Source organism: Schistocerca nitens, chromosome 2 (assembly GCF_023898315.1).
Source record: "Schistocerca nitens isolate TAMUIC-IGC-003100 chromosome 2, iqSchNite1.1, whole genome shotgun sequence".
Lineage (NCBI taxonomy): Eukaryota > Metazoa > Arthropoda > Insecta > Orthoptera > Acrididae > Schistocerca > Schistocerca nitens.
Genome location: NC_064615.1, coordinates 701,453,447 through 701,473,007, shown reverse-complemented (window position 1 = coordinate 701,473,007; position 19,561 = coordinate 701,453,447).

Sequence of the window (19,561 nt, the reverse complement as noted above, 5' to 3'; positions counted from 1 at the left end):
ATATGGCTTCTGAGGAGGGGCAGAGAGCTTTTCAGCAGTTGCAGTGCAACAGTCTGGATGATTCACTGATCTGGTCTTGTTACATTAACCATAGTATTGCTATGTTGGTACTGCCTGAGAAAATATGTCTTTGTTTCGTTGAGAAGTAACTGTGGAGGAGCTGAATAACACTGTTCTTGGTAATATCTAGAGAATGGCTGTGTGCTGCTGGTAAGAGATAAAGTATTTGCTGTTACCTTGTGGCGAATATAACTGCAATAACACTGAATTTTGTAAATAATAAAGCAGAGCAAGATTGATTTTTGGAGAGGCAGACTTTCCCACATAAATGGTCTGAGGTGTGGAAGTACTGTGGAAGTACCTTGTGTTCTCTCACTCTCATCCTTGATAAAGGTGTAAATAACACAACTACTCAAGTTGTTTTGAACTATGACAATAGTAATGAAGGATATTTTTTACAATGATATACCAAAATCTTGAGTGAGGAAAATGTATTAAGTAATTATATTATCTAAACAAATCATGTAAGTAAAACAGTAACTGTGCTCATAACATGAAATACTACATAAAATAAATTTTCATTTCAAGAAAAATGTATTTGAGAAGATAAATTACCCTGTATGAAAGCACTAAATAGGTTTAAGTGAAGTATGATGGCAGAAGGAACAAATTTTGTAGTCAGGCAACTAAAGAATAGTCAACAAAAGATCAAATAGGAGTGATGCAGGAGTAAGTCCAACAATGAACAAAAATAGGCTTTTGGATGAAGTATTATGAACAGTATAGTGATGATGTTACCTACCATAGCAATATTACAGCTGAGTTGACATTAAGTTGATTTCTGTCAGTTACGGTAGGCTGGGCACGACAGCTTCCCATGCCTACTGCAACCAACTGTATAACGTGATTTGTAACCATCTCTACAGCAACTCTTCAGTGTTGTCACAGCTCTGCAGGTGGATACTGTTCTAACCTATAGTAATTATGGCTACTAGGTCTGTAGACGATTATAAAGTAAAACAGTGTATGATCAGATCAAAGAAAATATTCAGTATTAAGGAATGATTTAATTGTGATGATGAAATGGAAGAAAAATCAGTAGAAGAAGATGATAGATTGCTGTTGGAATTTTGCACAGATCGCAGTTAATCATTGCTAACTCTGGGTCTGAAAATTGTGAAAGAAGGTTATACACAAGCTGCTAAACTTTTTCAACAGTATGTGGACTCAAACTATAATTTATTAATTATGAAATGACAAAGCTGAAGAAACTGCAAAATGTAGTAAACTGAAGGAAGTAAATATTGTTTGGAGTTACACAGGGAGCATTAACCAAACAGTCACTGAAATTGGCGAAAGAAACACAACAGAATATGAATGAAAAACTTTCAGGGATGAAAGAGTGGAGGCAGCAGAGAAACAATTACGTAAAGAGGCTAGGTCCAGTAAGAGTCCTTAGATATCATAAGAGATAATGGATTTTATCAAAAGTAATATTCACTTGAGAAAATTATAAGGCACAATTTCCTGCCAGTGTGTATCTTCAAGAGGCATAAATTCAGTACTTCCATTAGGCACACATAAAAGCACATACACAATCCTAGATTTTGAAATGAATAGCTCTTTCCTCAGGGATATGTTGGGGATGGTTAACGAGAAGGGCAGGTCACTCACACTGCAGGATGATAGGACCCACTTGTGCAGATGAGGGGAGGGAATATTAAGATGAAAAGGGAAAGGGGGGGGGGGGATCAAGTAGGAACTATCAGAAAGAGTAAGAGGTGAGAAATTGTATACTGGTAAGCACTGCACCAGCTTCAGTCCAGAGACGAGCAGGAAAAATGAATTTAGAGAGTAATGAATAGTGCTACTAAGAGAGAGAGACTGGTGCACCACAAGGGCTACATAGATCCTCTCGTGCAGTACTGGTTTCTCTGGACTCCATATGGGGCTTGCTCTCAACACATCTTCGCTATCATGACTGTGGAATATTTTAGTTATATGTCATATTATAAAGAGAAAAGAATTCTGCTGTATGATTCTTGAGTTTCTCCTGGCGTATTTGATAATCAAAATATCCACGGGTGTGCTGCCGATCTATAGAGTCCAACGTCCACAATATTTCAGCGATCATACATGTCGCCATCATCAGGTGAACTGACGGACTGAGCTCCTGTGAACATGCCGGCACGGAGATCCGTACGCTATGGCTGCTCAGAGGGAACTGGGTTCGGTTGCGGTGGCGGCCGATTTAAATACCCTCCGCCCGCGGCGCGCTCCCTCTGCCGTCTGCGCCCCGCGCCACGGTCGCGCGGTGGAACAGATTGCGACGGCGTCTGAGATGACGTTGGTGTGATGGCTCTGTCCGCTGTGGTCGTCACAACTATACGTTTGCTCGATTTACTCTTGATTAACCCAATCGCTGGTTCCCAAGCCTTGCTAAGATTATAGCCAAAGTCACGGTTTATGAAGTCGTCATTGGTGCGAATTTCGATGGCCTCTCTAACAACGCTGTCCCAGTATCTCGACGTCTGTACCAGAATCCTCGTGCGGTCATACTCCATAGCGTGATTTTCCGACAAACAATGTTCAGCAACCGCCGACTTGCTCGGATACATCAGTCGAGTGTGCCTCTGGTGTTCACGGCATCGATCCTCGACGGTACGCATCGTCTGACCAATATACGACTTGCCACATTGACACGGAATCTGGTACACGCCGGCCTTCCTCAAACCGAGGTCATCTTTGGCGCTCCCCACCAGTGCACGAGTTTTATTCGGAGGACAAAACACAGTTCCGACCCGGCAGCACACCTGTGGATATTTTGATAATTCTGCTGTAGTTCTTGGACAAGCAAGCATGTGCACAGTACGAGATGCCAAGACAGCGGGAGTGTATTTAGAAAAAATAAAGCATTTGGATGCATCTACCCACCAATTTATCAGTTTAAGGTCAACCAAGGCATCAGAATGTGGTAATGAATTCTCAGAAGGCCAAGAGCTGAAGGTTTAAGGCCATGCTTATGCTGAGTGCCCTATCAATTAGATGGAAATTAAGACATCACATGGAGACCAAATGGAAAAATATCTTCAATAAGGGCTGATATAATCAGTATTGGCAAAGTATGCAAGCAGTAACCAGCCAGTGAAGCTGAGGCAAGAGCCAGTGGGCAGCAGCAGCTACTTGTGGAACAGTAGTACTTCATCCACGAGAAGAAAATATTACACCTGGCAGCACCACTACAACTGAAGGGTAAGTAGCAAGCTTACAAGTGTCTGATATATGTTCCATTGACTAGTGCTGAACAGAGATAGTCTGTCTCTGACTCAGATACCAATGTAGCGGATTTCATTTGCTAGTAGGAACAAGAAGCTGCATAGTATTTGTCTTCTGTGAATTAGGTCAATGGGCCAATGAGATAACTAACAGGCCACTGAGTTAATAATTAGGCCAAGGGGCCACAGATTCATTAGGATGGCAGAACAAGTGGCAACAACTGCACTTGTCTGAGGTTGGCACCCCAGGATAGTGTATTTAATAGAGACTAGAACAAGAAACACAGTGGCTCTTGTCTCTTGATAGTGAGAAGTCCACATGTAATGGGACGGATTCATAGTGAAAGTAGTTCCAGCTGAGGTATATGTGTTAGTGGATCTGTTGGTCAGACACATAGCATAAAATATATGCAATGGGAAATAAAATTATTAAAAAGTTCATTTTGTAAGATGAAAAAGCTGCACAACAGCTGCTTAATCTACTATCATTTATTATATACACAACTGGTTTTGAAACACTTAAAGTTCCATCATTTGGGGTAAAAAATAAAATCATTTCATCATGTGAGGTCATCCTCACCCCATTGTTGTCATGGAACCAGAAGTTCCACATTAAAAGGATAAAAGGTGTGGTACCTAAATTCCATAAAAACCATTCCCCTGCACTGTGACTATTATGCAGTTCTCCAGTTTGTGTTCCCAGTCGCACAGTGTGGGGGAATGGGTTTTATGGAATTTATGGTCCACCTTCTTCCTTCTGACACACAACTTTTGGTTCCTTGAGAACATTAGGATGAGGATGACCTCAGATGGTTAAGTAATTTAATTTTTTACACCTGATGATGGATTTTTAGATGTTCTAGAATTGGTCGTGCATACAATAAAAGATTGTTGATAAAGCAGCAGTCATGTGGTTTCCTAATTTTGTAAAATTGACTTATACATTTGCAGAACTCTTTAAAGAGTTCATATCATCTTGTTATACTGGCAGATCATCGTCCCTGTCAAAGATCCTTCTCCATTCCCCAGCATCGACCCTTAACAACCAACGAGGTTCCACTCCCTCCTGTTATAAAGGTTAGTTAGGGGAAAGCACAACTGAAGAATATTGTCATGTCCTGATTGCACCAAGCAGGCCAAACCAGCCCTAGATTGGCAATTCAGCTATGTACCAGGACACAACATTATGCCCTGACATCCTCCTGGACTTAACCTCCCTCCCTTTTCTACACAGAGCCTTTACACACACACACACACACACACCGCAAATTGGCCACAAACTGTTATGGAAAATCCAAAATTGCTGGCTGATGTGTGCCACTGCAATGCAATTCCACTAAGCAGCTGGCACAGATGACATTATGGCACCAGGAAATAAAGTCTTTGCAAATTTCATTCTGTGTACTCAGTTGGACAGTAACTACGCCTCGCAAACACGCCCACATTTGACAGGAAGCATGTAGTTGGACTCAAAGAATCTGGCTGGTGTACTCGGCAAATTGCTCAACATTTGAACAGCAGCAATGCCACTGTTTGACAATGTTGGCAGGAATGGGTAAACCATGGCTGAATACAGAGCCAAGAAGAAAGAGGGTGACCTAGAGAGACGTCAAAACATGAGGACTGAGTCATCATTAGAGATGCACTCAGACCCCCAGATTCATCATTATCATTGATCTGATGTGCAACTGGTGCTTTATTGACCATAAGGGCTATTTATAGGCAGCTCACAGAAAGGGGGCTGAGCTCATGGTGCCCCTTGCACTGACTACCATTGACCTCTGTACACCAATAAGCCTGTTGGCAGTGTTGTGAGGCACATTCAGCCTGGAATCTCATTGAGTGGGGTAGAATTGTCTTCATTGATGAGTCGTGCTTTTAGCTGAGCCTCAAAGATCAGTGAAGACATGTCTTGAAATGTTATGGACAGAGTGGGATACCAACCTGCAGTTGCCCGGGGGGTGCCCTTTCTTTTCATAGCAGAACCTGTTCAGTTGTCATCTGCGGCACCCTTATAGCACAGCAATATGTCGACGATACTCTATGCCCTGTTTTGCTGCCTTCGACAGCAAGCCATCCTGAGCTAATATTTCAGCAAGATAATGCCCACCAACAAACAGAGAAAAGAGTTTTACTGCTTGTCTTCATTCTTGCCAAACCCTTTGCTTGGCCAGCAATGTCACTGGATCTTCCTCCAACTGGATCTTCCTCAAAACGCGCAGTCACTTCGCGGGGAGGGGGGGGGGGCTGTTACAAGGAGAGGCTATACTGCAGGAATAATTTGACAGGGCTCTGGAAAACTTAAGCTGAAACAAGACACGTGTAGAAGACAAAGACGATGTTCCATCAGAATAATTAAGCTCCTCTGGAAAAACAATTATGACAATGCTATTTTACCTGGTATACAGGGGAAATGACACAGATTTCAAAAAGAAATTTATAATCCTAGGGCCACAGAATGTTTGAGCATTACTGAACCATCAGTTTAGTAAGTCATGGTTCCAAATTAGCACAAATTATCTACATAAAGATAGAATGACAGGTAGGAGCTGACCTACACTGGGTGACAAGTAGGCAAACCCACATTCATTTCATAGCATTTGCAGATTTAGAAAGAGGTTTTAATTGAAATATACTTTTTGAAATTGTGAAGTTATGATGGATAAAATACAGGGAGTGCAAAGCAGTCTACAATTTTGACAGAATCAAGATTGCAATAATTAAAAGTTGAGCAACACAAATGGAAAACAATAAGTGAAGTGGAATGGAGACAGGTTTGCAGCCTATACCCATGTTATTGAATATGTTCATAGGAAAATCAACAAGAAACTTAGAAATGGAATTAAACTTCAGGGAAAGAGATAAAACTTGAATGTTTGGGAATGATAGTATAATTCTGAAGGGATGACAATGTGCTTGGAAGATCAGCTGACTAGAATGGATGTCATCTTATAGGCAGGCTACAAAATGAACATCGACAAAAATGTTGTTGTTGTTGTGGTCTTCAGTCCTGAGACTGGTTTGATGCAGCTCTCCATGCTACTCTATCCTGTGCAAGCTTCTTCATCTCCCAATACGTATGCAGCCTACATCCTTCTGAATCTGTTTAGTGTATTTATCTCTTGGTCTCCCTCTACGATTTTTACCCTCCACACTGCCCTCCAATACTAAATTGGTGATCCCTTGATGCCTCAGAACATGTCCTACCAACCGATCCCTTCTTCTTGTCAAGTTGTGCCACAAACTCCTCTTCTTCCCAATCCAATCCAAAAATAATACAAAGTTAATGAAGTGAAGTAGAATTAAATGAGCTGATGCTCAGGGAATTGGATTACTCAATCAGATACTAAAAGTAAAAGATGAGTGTTACCCTAAACATGGTGAATATATCAACAAAAATAATCAATTCTTGAAAATATATTACAATTGAATAGGTAAAGAATCTACTCACCAAGTGGTGGCTGGAGAAGGAAAAGGACTGGCAAGGTTTAGGGAATGGGAGAGTTACAGAAAAGTTGCCCAGAACCCTGGGTCAGGAAAAACTTACTGGATGCGATGAAAAAGAAAGACTGATTGTTGGGAACAAGGTGAGATGGTTAAGATGAAAAACCTCTTTTATTTTGTGAATAGTTTAAGATATCAAAATGAGGTTTTTGCCAAATGGTGTATGCAGAGGGGCACATAATTTTGTTACATGGTTAACACTCTTAATTCTAATAACAACCAAGATAATGAAGCACTATGGTTTCTCAAAACTATATATTATATATATAATACTTTACAGCATTCAAAAGCTCTTGAAAACCCGAGTAAAGTGATATAATGGCAGTTAATGCGAGCATTGAAATTTCTCTCAAAAGGATCTGGGAAATACACTAAAATTGAAAGGTAAGATGACCATAATCAGTTATTGCAGTGTTAACAACACCAAACAGTGCTCTCATGCCAGGCTCTGTCAGTTCTACACTACAAAGATAAAATATGTTTCCTCTTAGCTTTATGTTATATGCCGTAGATACAACGCTAGCTATGGATGTTACACTCTAGTACAAACAAGGGGCTTAAGAAAAGTATTGCAAACATGTGATCATACTCATGCTTAAGTGAACAGCTTCTGTAGACATATGTAAACGATTGAAAGGCTTGAGATAACAATGGAGCCTGGCATGACAGCTCCACTTAATTGTGTCTATATTACAACAGCTGATTATGGTCACCTTACCTTTCAGTTTGAACACACACCTTTGATAGTTTTGTGAAAAGTTTCAATATTAGCATCAACAAACTTCATATCATTGTACTTTTCTTCTAAACAGCTTTTGAACAGTGTTGAAAAAATTACAAGGTCTGTTAGAAAAGTATCCAACCTTTGTTCCAGAAAATCCTTCACTTACCTGGAGCAGTGGGCACCTAATCACCTTCAAAGAAGTTCCGTTGGGACCCCACACACTTCCACCAGCGGTGCTGCCATTGTTGGAAGCATACCAAAAAAAACTTTCGCAATGGAGTTTAGCTTGGCTATTGTCGCTTACATAATGTCGTCTCTTGTCTGAAATTACATTCCTTTCAATGGCCTCTTGAGTTTGGGGAACAGCCGGAAGTCACAGGGGTCCAAATTAGGGGAATAAGGAGCCTGTTGCAGCACAGGAATCGATCTTTTTGCCAAAAATGTTTGAATCAAGTATGAGGAATGTGCTGGAGCATTGTTGTAATGGAGACGGCAATTTTCTGTCAACCACAAGCCCAGTCTCTTGTGCCACAAAGCATCATATAGTCGATGGAGGACATCCCTGTAGTATTCTTTGGTGATTGTTTGACATTGTGGTGCGTACTCATGGTGTACCGTACTGTGGGAGTCAAAGAATGCAGTCAGCATCATTTCGTGAGTGGTCTTTGGTCTTGGTGACAAGGAATGCTTACACTGTGACAACTGGAATTTGGTTTCTGGGTCATGCCAGGACTCATCACCAGTGATTATGGAGTTCATGAAGTCAGGGTCACTGTCCGTGGAGTCCAGCATATCCTGTGAGAGTTCAACACAAAATTTCTTTTGCTCTGCTGTCAGTAGCTTTGGCATGAATTTCGCTGACACTCTTCATGGCCAAAGCTATGGTCATAATGGAATGAGCCAAAAAAGTGCTGATGCCCACTTCTCCTGCAATTTCTCTAATAGAGACATGATGGTCAAGCATCACCAAATCATTCACTTTGGCAGTGACCTGGTCATTTTGGCATGTTGATGGTTGATCAGAGCGTGGCTCACTCTCCACCGATGTGCAGCCATCTTTAAACTGGCTGTACCACTCATCAATCTGTGTGACACTCATATCATCATCACCAAATGTCATCTGAATCTTCAGAATGGTTTCCACCTGGCTGTCACCCAGTTTCTGGCAAAAACTGATGCAGTAGCACTGCTCCAGTTGTTCCGTCATTTTGCTTCCAATGAAAAACCAATGCAAGGACTACACACTAACTCACTCAATTGCTGCTTGCCAGCAGCTGATGCCATGAAAAAAATTCATCCATGCGCATGAAGGTTCAGGATCAGCTCATGCAAGAACCCTAGATTCAAGATAGAAAAGAAATAAGGTTGGGTACTTTTCTAACAGACCTCATACACCATTCCATTGAAAAGAAAATATTTGCTTCAGTATCTCAGTTGATACAAGAGTTAATAAGGATTAAACATACAGCAGAATTATTTGGCCTTCTGTGTACGTTTATTTGCCAAAAACCTCACTTTTTTATCTCAAACCATTGAACAAATAACATGACTGTTACATCTTATGTGACTCACCATGTATAAATAACTGATAATAACCAAAATAAATAGGATATAAAATGCAGACTGGAAATAGCAAGAAAAGAGTTTCCAAGAAAAATAGAAATTTAACACGGAATAGAAATTTAAGCATTGGAGAATTCTTTCACAGAAAGTATTTTCTGAAGTGTAGCCTTATGTGGAAGTGTAAACAATACAAACAAGAAGAGAATAGAAGCTTTTGAAATGTGGCATGACAGAGAGATTCTGGAGATCAGACAGGTAGATCAAGTAACAATTAGCCATTTGCAGGGAATTGATCCAATAGGCATGCATCAAGAGTGAAAAATGCCATATGGATATTTGTTTAATTTTAATTTTTTTCCTTTATTTTCTTTTTTTGTGTATATACATAGCAACGTATTATGCATATTGGGTAGGTTGCAGATAGGTACACAGTCATGAGCATTCATGTGCTACACTGTGATACTAACCAAACTGCAGACCAACAACAAAAATCCTTACAATCCAACCATACTTTATGTAACTCACCTTGGTCAAAGTTATCTATGACATCCAAATGTTATCAGTTCAATACAGGCATACACTGCCTGAATCGATACCTTGCCTGTAAAACTTTGCTAATTCTGAAAGCAGTTACAAAATTAATAGTGGTATGAATGTTTTGTGTTACATAATGTAAAAAGCTAAAACATGGGTTTGCTTTATCACATCTATGAAGCGGATACTTAGTAAGACATTATATTAACACAATATTGTGGATACTTTAAAAAAGATAATGAGTAAGGAACTACCTGTTTCATTGTCTTGGTTAAGTTTCAGATTCATTTATGTGAAGTAACAATGATCAGTGCTATAGTGGGAAATGACCTGTAATGTTCTTTCAGTATGTTATTCAACTGAATGAAGCTTAAAATGTAACACTTTCTTCCTTTCTATCTGTATGGTTTTATAACTTATTACTTAATTTGTAAACTTAATTAATCTCAGTTTGATATACATACCACATAAAGGACAAGAAGTATAAGTGGTAGCATTGTAACTGCAGATTTATTAGTGGCAGACAGGTCAGCTAGTTGCAGGTAGATTGAGAGTCCCAACATACAAAGCATCATGCCAGCACCAGAGATAATTGATAAAGGCCGACGACCACATCTGCAAGACAGAGAATGGGTGTAAGCTATATTCGAGCTGTTTAGCTTGTGTATGTACTGAATGCAAATACACACACACACACACACACACACACACACACACACACACTTCGCATTAAGACTGTGGTACTCAACTTACCCTCTGCTACACCACCATAAGATGGCTTGCAGAGTGTAGATGTAAATGTACAAGTGAGTGAATGTGTGCACACACAACACTACATTAACTATGAGTTTAAAGCTACAAGTTGGTCTATTCTCAACACGTATACTGAATTTGTCCCATGGTCCATATCATATTGCTTTATGGTGAAATGCTATTGAGGACTCACGACCAAGACACCCTGTCTTCATTCTTTCACAACCTCAACACCTTCTCTCCTAAACCCATCATGCCACCTTCCTAGATGTTAACCTCCTCCTCTCTCATGGCTCCATCAGCACCCCCATCCACACTAAACCCATCAACCACCAACAGTACCTGCATTTCGGTAGATGCCATCCCTTTCCAACAAAAAATGCCTCCCATACAACTTGGTCAACCAGGGATGGTGTACCGGCAGTGACAAGAACTACCTTGCCCAGTATGCTGAGGACTTCACACAGGCCTTCACAAACATGTACTACCTCCAGACTTAGTCCACAAACAGATCTGCCATGCCATTGCCCGTCACATCCTGAAAGCTCTCATCAGCCCCAAGAACCAGCCTCAAAGGAGTGCCTCCTTTGTCACCCAGTACCATTCTGGGCTGGAACAACTGAACCACATGTTTTGCCAGGGCTTTGTTACCTATCATCAAGCCCTTTAATGAGGGACATCCTACTTGAGATCCTTCTCACCCCTCCTAAAGTGACGTTCCATCATCCACCCAACCTTCACAGCATCCTAGTCCATCCCTATGCCACTCCCAATCCCAATCCCTTGCCACAAGCATCATATCTCTGTGGAAGACCCTGGTGCAAGACCTGCCCAAACCACCCACCGAGCACTTCTTATTCCAGCCCTGTCACACATTCATCCTACCCAATCAGAGGCCGGGCCATCTGTGAAAGCAGCCATGTCAACTGCCAGCTCTGATGCATGGCTTTTTATATTGGTATGACCACCAACCAGCGGTCCGTCAGGATAAACGGCCACTGCCAAACTGTGGTCAAGAGCAAAGTAAACCACCCTGTGGCACAAAATGCAGCAGAACATAACATGCTTGAGTTAAATGGCTGCTTCACTCCCCAACCCATATGGATCATCGTCCCCTCCACCCTAGCTTTTCTGAACTGTGCAGATGGGAGTTATCCTTACAACACATGCTCCAGTCCCATAATTATTCTGGCCTCAGCATATGGTAACATACTGTCCACACATCCCCCACTCAATGGTTTCCACCCCCTCTGTCCTATTACCTTCTCCTCATTCTTGTCTCCCACCCTTCTTTTTTGCCACCCTCTGCCAATGCACCCACCCATCTTTCCCTGCTCCTCTCCTTTTTCCCTACCTCCCTGCCCCACAACCACCTGATGTTGCACCTGTTGGCATCCTATTCCCTACATACTCCACCAGACAACGATCTTTTGCCCAACCATACGCTGCTATCCCTTCTCTCGCCACCCCCACTCCATCCCCCCCCCTCCCCAAATGAGATTGTTGCTTCCATAGGCTGCAACTGAAAGCTTACGTGTAAGTGTCTAAATGTGCCTGTCTGCAATTTAATGCGTCATCTTTATGGTAAGTCTGTCTTTTCCTATGTTGTTGTATGAATCCACGTGCATTGACTGCACAAAAGTGAGCAGTGAGAATAATATGTGGTTTTCATCCATGGACATCATGTAGGTACCTCTTAAGGAGCTAGGCATTTTAACTCCACTCTTATAATACATACATCTGCTATTGAAATAAGTCATAAATAATCCATCACAATTTGAGAAGAAGAGTGGTGTACATACCTACAACACCAGAGAGAAATATGATCTTTATCGCCCAGTGTTAAAGCTGCTGGTGACTCAGAGAGAATTTCAATATGCAGCAACAAAATTTTTTGATTATGTCTGACAGGTAGCAAAGTAAGTTTCAAATCTCATTTAAAATCATTTCTCCAGGACAATTCCTTTTATTCCATTGACAAATTTCTAAAAGGTGATAGCCAGTAAAAAGTGTACTTGCATGAGTAGAACAGAAAATAATAATGTGCTCATTAATGTTAACACTAATCATAACTAATATCCTGTAAACTGACTCATTCCACATCATTTTGATAAAATAATCATTCTAATGATCTGTGGAACATGTAACTAACTAACCATCTGGCCCAAAACCACACATTAACAGGGAACCATGTATAATGATACCATATACAACTGCATGTACAGCTGCAGAATGGTATTATAAATATTGTGTATTTTACAGCTGCTGTGTAATAAAAATTTCACAATGTGATCAAAACTTGGCTGTATGAGTAGCTTTTTGATCTCACGAACTTTGGTATTTGGTATGGTGGGTGAACTATGCATGCTGTGTGCTGCGCCCAAGAAAATTTAACAGTCAGTGGTTTCTATCTACTTAAACTCATCAATGTAGACTTCAAAATCTTTTACATGGCTGCGGGCAGCAACTGTAATGTACTCTAAATGTAGGAAAAGGAGAAAAACAGCAAAATCAGCTGCAATAGTACATGGTTTACTGAAAATCCCCTGACATAGGTTTTGACAACTTATAAAAATGTCTTCTTGATGAGGGTCAATGATTAACACTGGTTATATGATGTTGTGGAGTTAAATATGTAGCCATAAGCCACAAGTGAAGATCAGATCAGTTCCATAATAATAAAATTTGTGCCTTATGGCTCATATTTAACATATCTCTACACATCATGTAATCATTGTTAATCTTTGACCCTTCTGAAGAAGATGCTTTTTGAGACTTCAAAACCTAGGTCAAGAAGTTTTCAATAAACCTTGTACTATTGCAACTGATTCTTATATGACAAATGTAGACTCTCTTAAAACAGTGAAATTACAAATGAGATTTGCATATTAATGTTACATTAGTTGCGAGAGTAGAATATGCTGTAATTCCACAAATATAACAACTGCGTGAACAACAACAACAGCAGCAGCAGCAGCAGCAGCAACATGAGAATGTCAAAATAACCAGGAGAAAATGATATACTCAAATGTTTATATATGGTTTTACTCACTCCCCTCTCCTATCACCACTCAGCATTGACTCAAAGTCACCTAAACATATGCACTGAAGATACAATTATATGAAATATGCTGCTGAGATTGAAAAAAATACAGACAGTGTATTAACAAAAAGCAGCTTGCTGACAGTTTATGTTGTTGACATCTAGAATAACTAGTAATCATACCAATGGGATAACATGTTTCTCAGAGAGCAGAGGGTGTGCAGCTTATGAAGATATGAGGCACAAAACTAACCACATTTCTTGGCTTCTTTGGAATTAAAGAATTATTTTCTCAACTACGCAACTTATTTGAATGAAAATGATATACTGAAATGTTTATATATGGTTTTACTCACTCCCCTCTCCTATCACCACTCAGCATTGACTCAAAGTCACCTAAACATATGCACTGAAGATACAATTATATGAAATATGCTGCTGAGATTGAAAAAAATACAGACAGTGTATTAACAAAAAGCAGCTTGCTGACAGTTTATGTTGTTGACATCTAGAATAACTAGTAATCATACCAATGGGATAACATGTTTCTCAGAGAGCAGAGGGTGTGCAGCTTATGAAGATATGAGGCACAAAACTAACCACATTTCTTGGCTTCTTTGGAATTAAAGAATTATTTTCTCAACTACGCAACTTATTTGAATGTTCTTTGATTGTGTTAATGCATTATTATAAAAAAGTTATTTTATTTTCTACAATACCTGGTAACAATGTAGCTGACAACAAGGCTAGAGACAAGCTGTACACCGCCTAGCATGATTGTGGCCATGTATGCATCTATAACCACTCCTGCATTAGTCACAATGTCCACAGCATAGGACACAACCACATAAACACCAGCAAGCTGCATGAAAAGGAAATACATATTTAGTAGCAGCAAAGGCCTCCAGACAGCAGGGTCATGCAATAGCAACCACATCCTGCTCAGAAGGGTCACCAGCTTGCATCTCGATGTGGTCTCACACACTTCATCTGCTACATTACTATCTTCATCTGATGGTGAAGTACAGCTGTAAAGTAAATTGTTTTTGTTAGTGTAATCACTGATTTAATTTACTGATGACAGTAGAGACTACATACATAATGCTAATAATGTTAAAATAAGGCTACGTCATGCAAAGTTATGAATTACATCAACTCTTATGGTAAAAAAGCAATGAATAATGCCAAAATAATGAGAATGAGACTTAAAACTGTGTTACATGAAAAAGCTTATTATCTAACTACAGAAACACTGAATTCATTTCTGAATATTTAAAAAGAGAGGGCAGTTTATGTGCATAATCACATTGCAAAACCATAATAAAATAGGATGAGTGTTTAAACATTTCTTTAGAAATCTATAAAGATCTATTAAACTAAAAATGGTAATTTCAAGATTTTGCTGTTACAACCACCTTGAGGAACATAGTAACAGCTAATCCACCTTTTGGTATAAACTGCGAAGCAAAGGAAAAGCATAATAAGCATTTGACTCTTCCAGTATTATTCCCTAAAATACAAGGCAATTTCATTCCCCAGCCTATGGACTGTCCTTTCATGTGCAAACTCAGTGAACTCTTCTAACACTTCTCAAACACTGCACACTGATAGGTCCTTTAGGCACAGAAGGGGACAGTGACCTGTACAGAGGTATTTAAGCATACTTCATTTCATATGAGTGCTTGCCAGGCGCTGTATGACATCTGGCTAGCAGCAGCTTGTTCCTCATTTCCAGCCATTCCTCCTCCTGTTGATCCCTTAACAGTGACATCATTAGATGTAGGGGACTTTACTCAGATCTACAATAAATATTTTGCAGAAGTCCTTGGCAAAGGCGGTAATTCTTAGTATGCTTCCTTGTGTGGCTGAATTCTCCATTCCAGAATGGTCTGATAGAACTTCCATGACTCATAATCTGAGTTGGAGGATAACAAATTTGGCAGGTACACTCCTTCCCAAATTTCATAAATGGGAACACTGTGGCGTACTTCTATGAGTTGGAAAATGATTCTGTTCCCCATATTAGGTTGAAGAAGATTTCTTTTGTGTGCCATGTGTTATGCCACAGCCTTATTGCGACCAAATGCTGTGCAACAAGCTACATACAATATCAGCTACACCTCTCATATTGGTAATGTGAAGTTGTAAAGTACATCATCACTGGAACAGAATTCTTGATTATCCTTCTCGACTACGGCTCTGTGCTGAACAAAGGCTGAATACTGGTTGGGATAAAATATTGTGCCATTGGCTGTGCTATCTCTCTTGGGTTGGTCTGGTGACATCTAATGTACATTACACCAATAACCTGCCATTTCACCCATACATCCTTCATCATGGTCTCCATTACTGATTTGGGTTTTGTGGAATGATGTACCACATTCAAACTCTAAAGCCACATCCTCTTCTCTCAACATTTTGCATTTAATACCCAAATGACTGAGAAGATTTCTGCAGTTAATACCCAAATGACTGAGAAGATTTCTGCAGTTAGACTGGGTCAGAATGTACTCAGCCTGATTGCAGAGCAGCCCTCCTTGCTCCATCATAATGCTCTTTGCAGGTGGAATGAAGATTCTGAAATGGATCCAATAGTGGTATGATAGTTCATATTCATAGCTCAATGTATACATTCCTGAACGCTATCACAATATTTAAGCACTGGTAAGTGACTCTTCAGCAAACAATGTGCCTTATTTATGACAAATAGTTCTCCAAATGCTATTGAAAAGTGTCAGCAAAAGCTGGAGAATATTTACTTATTTCTTATATATTTCTTATGTGTTGCCATCAAATGATGGCTTTTGAAAATGTATTGTTACAGAAGTACAGTGTATTTCATATGTGTGTACAAAGGTTTACAACACAGTGAGATATTTACATTTGATGAGGGCATCACAACAGGTTTCCCTGTGTCCGAGACCATGAACCAGCCTAACAACTCTCTTTTATAGGACCAGTGATCTGTTTAAGTGCAGCTCTAGACCATAACTTATAAACAGGAAAACTGTTCCCTAGTGCATTGTTTTAATGTTTTATTTCATACAATTTTGGACATTTGGCTAAGCAAATACAATGCACTGCTTATCTTTTGGAATACCTAGTTAACATGATTTTCCCACTGAAGATTGCCATCAAAGTGCACAGCAAGGAACTTACAGTCTCCATTGTCTGAATATAAAATTCCACAAATGCCTCCTTCACATCTGTGCATAAGTTGCCTGCTTTTAACTCCAGTAACTGTGACTCTGTGGTGTTTACTTTTAGGTCTTGGTTACTAAAATATTTAGTCACCTCATACATGCCATGTGTTAAAAAATATATCATCCCCATGGTCACCATAGAAAAGTCAAGAGGTGTCATCAGCATATGGGAATTAGAAGGACGTGTAATATCATTTATATACACAAAAAAATTAAATTGTTCTAGTACCGACACAGCACACACTGCATTACCATTTCAGTCAAAGACTGAATATTGATTTTTCTGACTCCATTTTGATAATTTACGTTTGCGCATTTTTTGTAAGTTTGTAGGTAAGCAGATAGGCATTCAAGAGATGTGTGCGCAATATTACACCCTCTCACCTTCTGTGGAGAAGTGGATGGCTGACCAGGCCAAAAACGTTTGTGAGATCTAAAAATATGCTTAGAGTATGCTTTCCTTCCTCTAGAAAGCTACAGACTTCGCACAAAAATTCTGTGACAGATGCTGTAGTATTGCAATTTTTTTTAAAATTAATGTCGAATTTCTGCAAGGAGATTGTTTATAGTGAAAAATGTACAAAGCTGTACCAGCATTACTGATTCAAAAATCTTACTGAATGTAGCAATCTGAGGTATTGGTCTGTAGTTTTATGCTTCCTCCTTTGATACTTTTTTTATGTATTGGTCTGACAATGCTCCTTGTCAATGCATTAGGAAACATACCTTCTTTGATGCTGAATTGTTTTAATGACAACATTTGAGTACTTTTTAATTACTGTGCTGGAAAGACCATCCCAACCACTTGAGTGTTAGTTCTTTAGCTATAGAATTAATTTGCTTATCTCTTGTCCTTTTATTTCCTTAAATTCAGAGTCCTTATCTGTTGTGTAGCAGTGCACTGGCATGTTGGTGGATCTGTGTCTCGAGTTATGGTGCCAGTTGGTGAGATAAAGTGTTTATTAAGAATGTTACAAGCAGTTTTTTTGGTCTCTTATCAGTTGACCTTCATGTTTGCTATTTATTGCTTCCCCTTCTGTGTTCATACATGTTTTACAATATTTCTTATTAAGATTCCAGGAGGCATGGCTTACATTAATTGACTGTGCTATTGCTTCACTGTGGACTTGTTTCCCACGATTTAGGAGCTCTAGTTTGAAGATTTGCTTAGCACTGGTACGTTTTTCTTTGAAAATGTTCAGCCCAGATGATTTGTACATTATGTTGAGGTCATGGATATTCTGTCTAAGCTTGACTAACCTTGCTGGTAGTTTATTTTAACTCTTTCTTCCACTGACTGAAAACTGTTTCTGTTTTAATTGGACAACAAGACTCAAAATGCTTCAACAGAATTGAATGAATTCATCCCATTTATTATTTGATCCTTGTAACTGGCAGACAGTGTCCAAATTCTCTGTAGCTAGTATGTTTTTGAAACTAGTTATGTTCGTAGTGATTATGCTTCTTTTCTGCTGAATTATTTTTGCAGTTTGTGGAGGATCTACATTTAAGTAATCAGTTTTCCAGCAACAATGACCAGAGAAGTGGAATTCTTTGTTACTGAACTGAACACTACCTTCATCATATTTGCTGATTATTGCATTGTCTATCCTACTGGAAGTTAAATCTATTACTCAGATTTTAAAAGTTACTATATTTACAAGGTTATATGAATTCAATAAACCTGATAATTTTAAATTATTAATATTACAATAAGTTGCATCAATATTTAAATTACCCAATATTGTGAAGTTATTGGGTTCAACTGACCAGTTCTCTTAGTGACGCTGCTGAAGAAATGATCTAACTCCCCATTTGGTGGGTGAAAGACCACAACTTTGTGTTTCACTGTGCAGCTCATAAAGCCTTCCTAATGTATCACAGTTCCACCTGATTCAAGTAACCCTTTTCTTACAATTATTATTTACATATTAGTTCATCCATGAAAGCCTGCAACAAGTGCAATTTATTTCTTAATTATTGTATGTTTAAATGCATCAAACAGCTTGGCCTTTTCTGTTAATTTTTACACTGTATGCTATAGTGGTAAGGCTTATTATCATGGAATACAGACAAAGTTAGTGTTTTATTAACACCTGCATTAATTCATTTCGTGCAGGAACAACCTATTTCAGAACATATATTTCTTGCTTTGATGTAGACACTGGGAGCTTATTATGCATAGGCCTACATGAAAGAGATGTTTGACCTTGCTTGGACTGTTTTTCTTTCGTGTGAATCACAATATAAATGCCATGGATAAGAACGATCCAACAGGACAATTTAACTACATGTTCTACCCAGTGTTCTGTACACATGAAGTTCCAGTCAACTTGAGGTTCTCAACCTTTCTGTACTGTTGGGAGGGGGCATGGTGGAGAGCCACAGATTCATTTTATTTGTGACTACACAAAGAAGAAAATTTCTGGGCCACTGGGTGATGTTATTGTTGAGTCTCATTGTGTAGAGCCTCATTAGTGACATGTGTGACTGGAAGAAAGGATACTGTGGAGATATGGCTTAACCACAGCCAGTGGAATGTTTCCGTAATGAAATTTTCACTCTGCAGTAAGGTAAAAGATGAGGTACTGACGGAAGTAAAGCTGTGAGGATGGGTTGTGAGTCATGTGTGGGTGGCTCAGTTTGTAGAGCACTTGCTAGAGAAAGGCAAAGGTCCTAAGTTCAGGTCTTCTCCAGTACACAGTTTTAATCTGCCAGGAAGTTTCATATCATCGTACATTACACTGCAGAGTGAAAATTTCATTAAAGAAGGCTGATAGTTTCTCCTTACAAGGACCATCTTTATACATGAGCAGCATGCACCCTTGAACAAGATAAAATACTTCAAGTGACAGAAAATATTGAAAGATGTCTGATTCTGGAAGTAACTAGTACGTATTACCAGTACGAATTTTGGTAGAGGCATGGATCTTTAATGCAAAAGCTATTCAAAAATACAAGG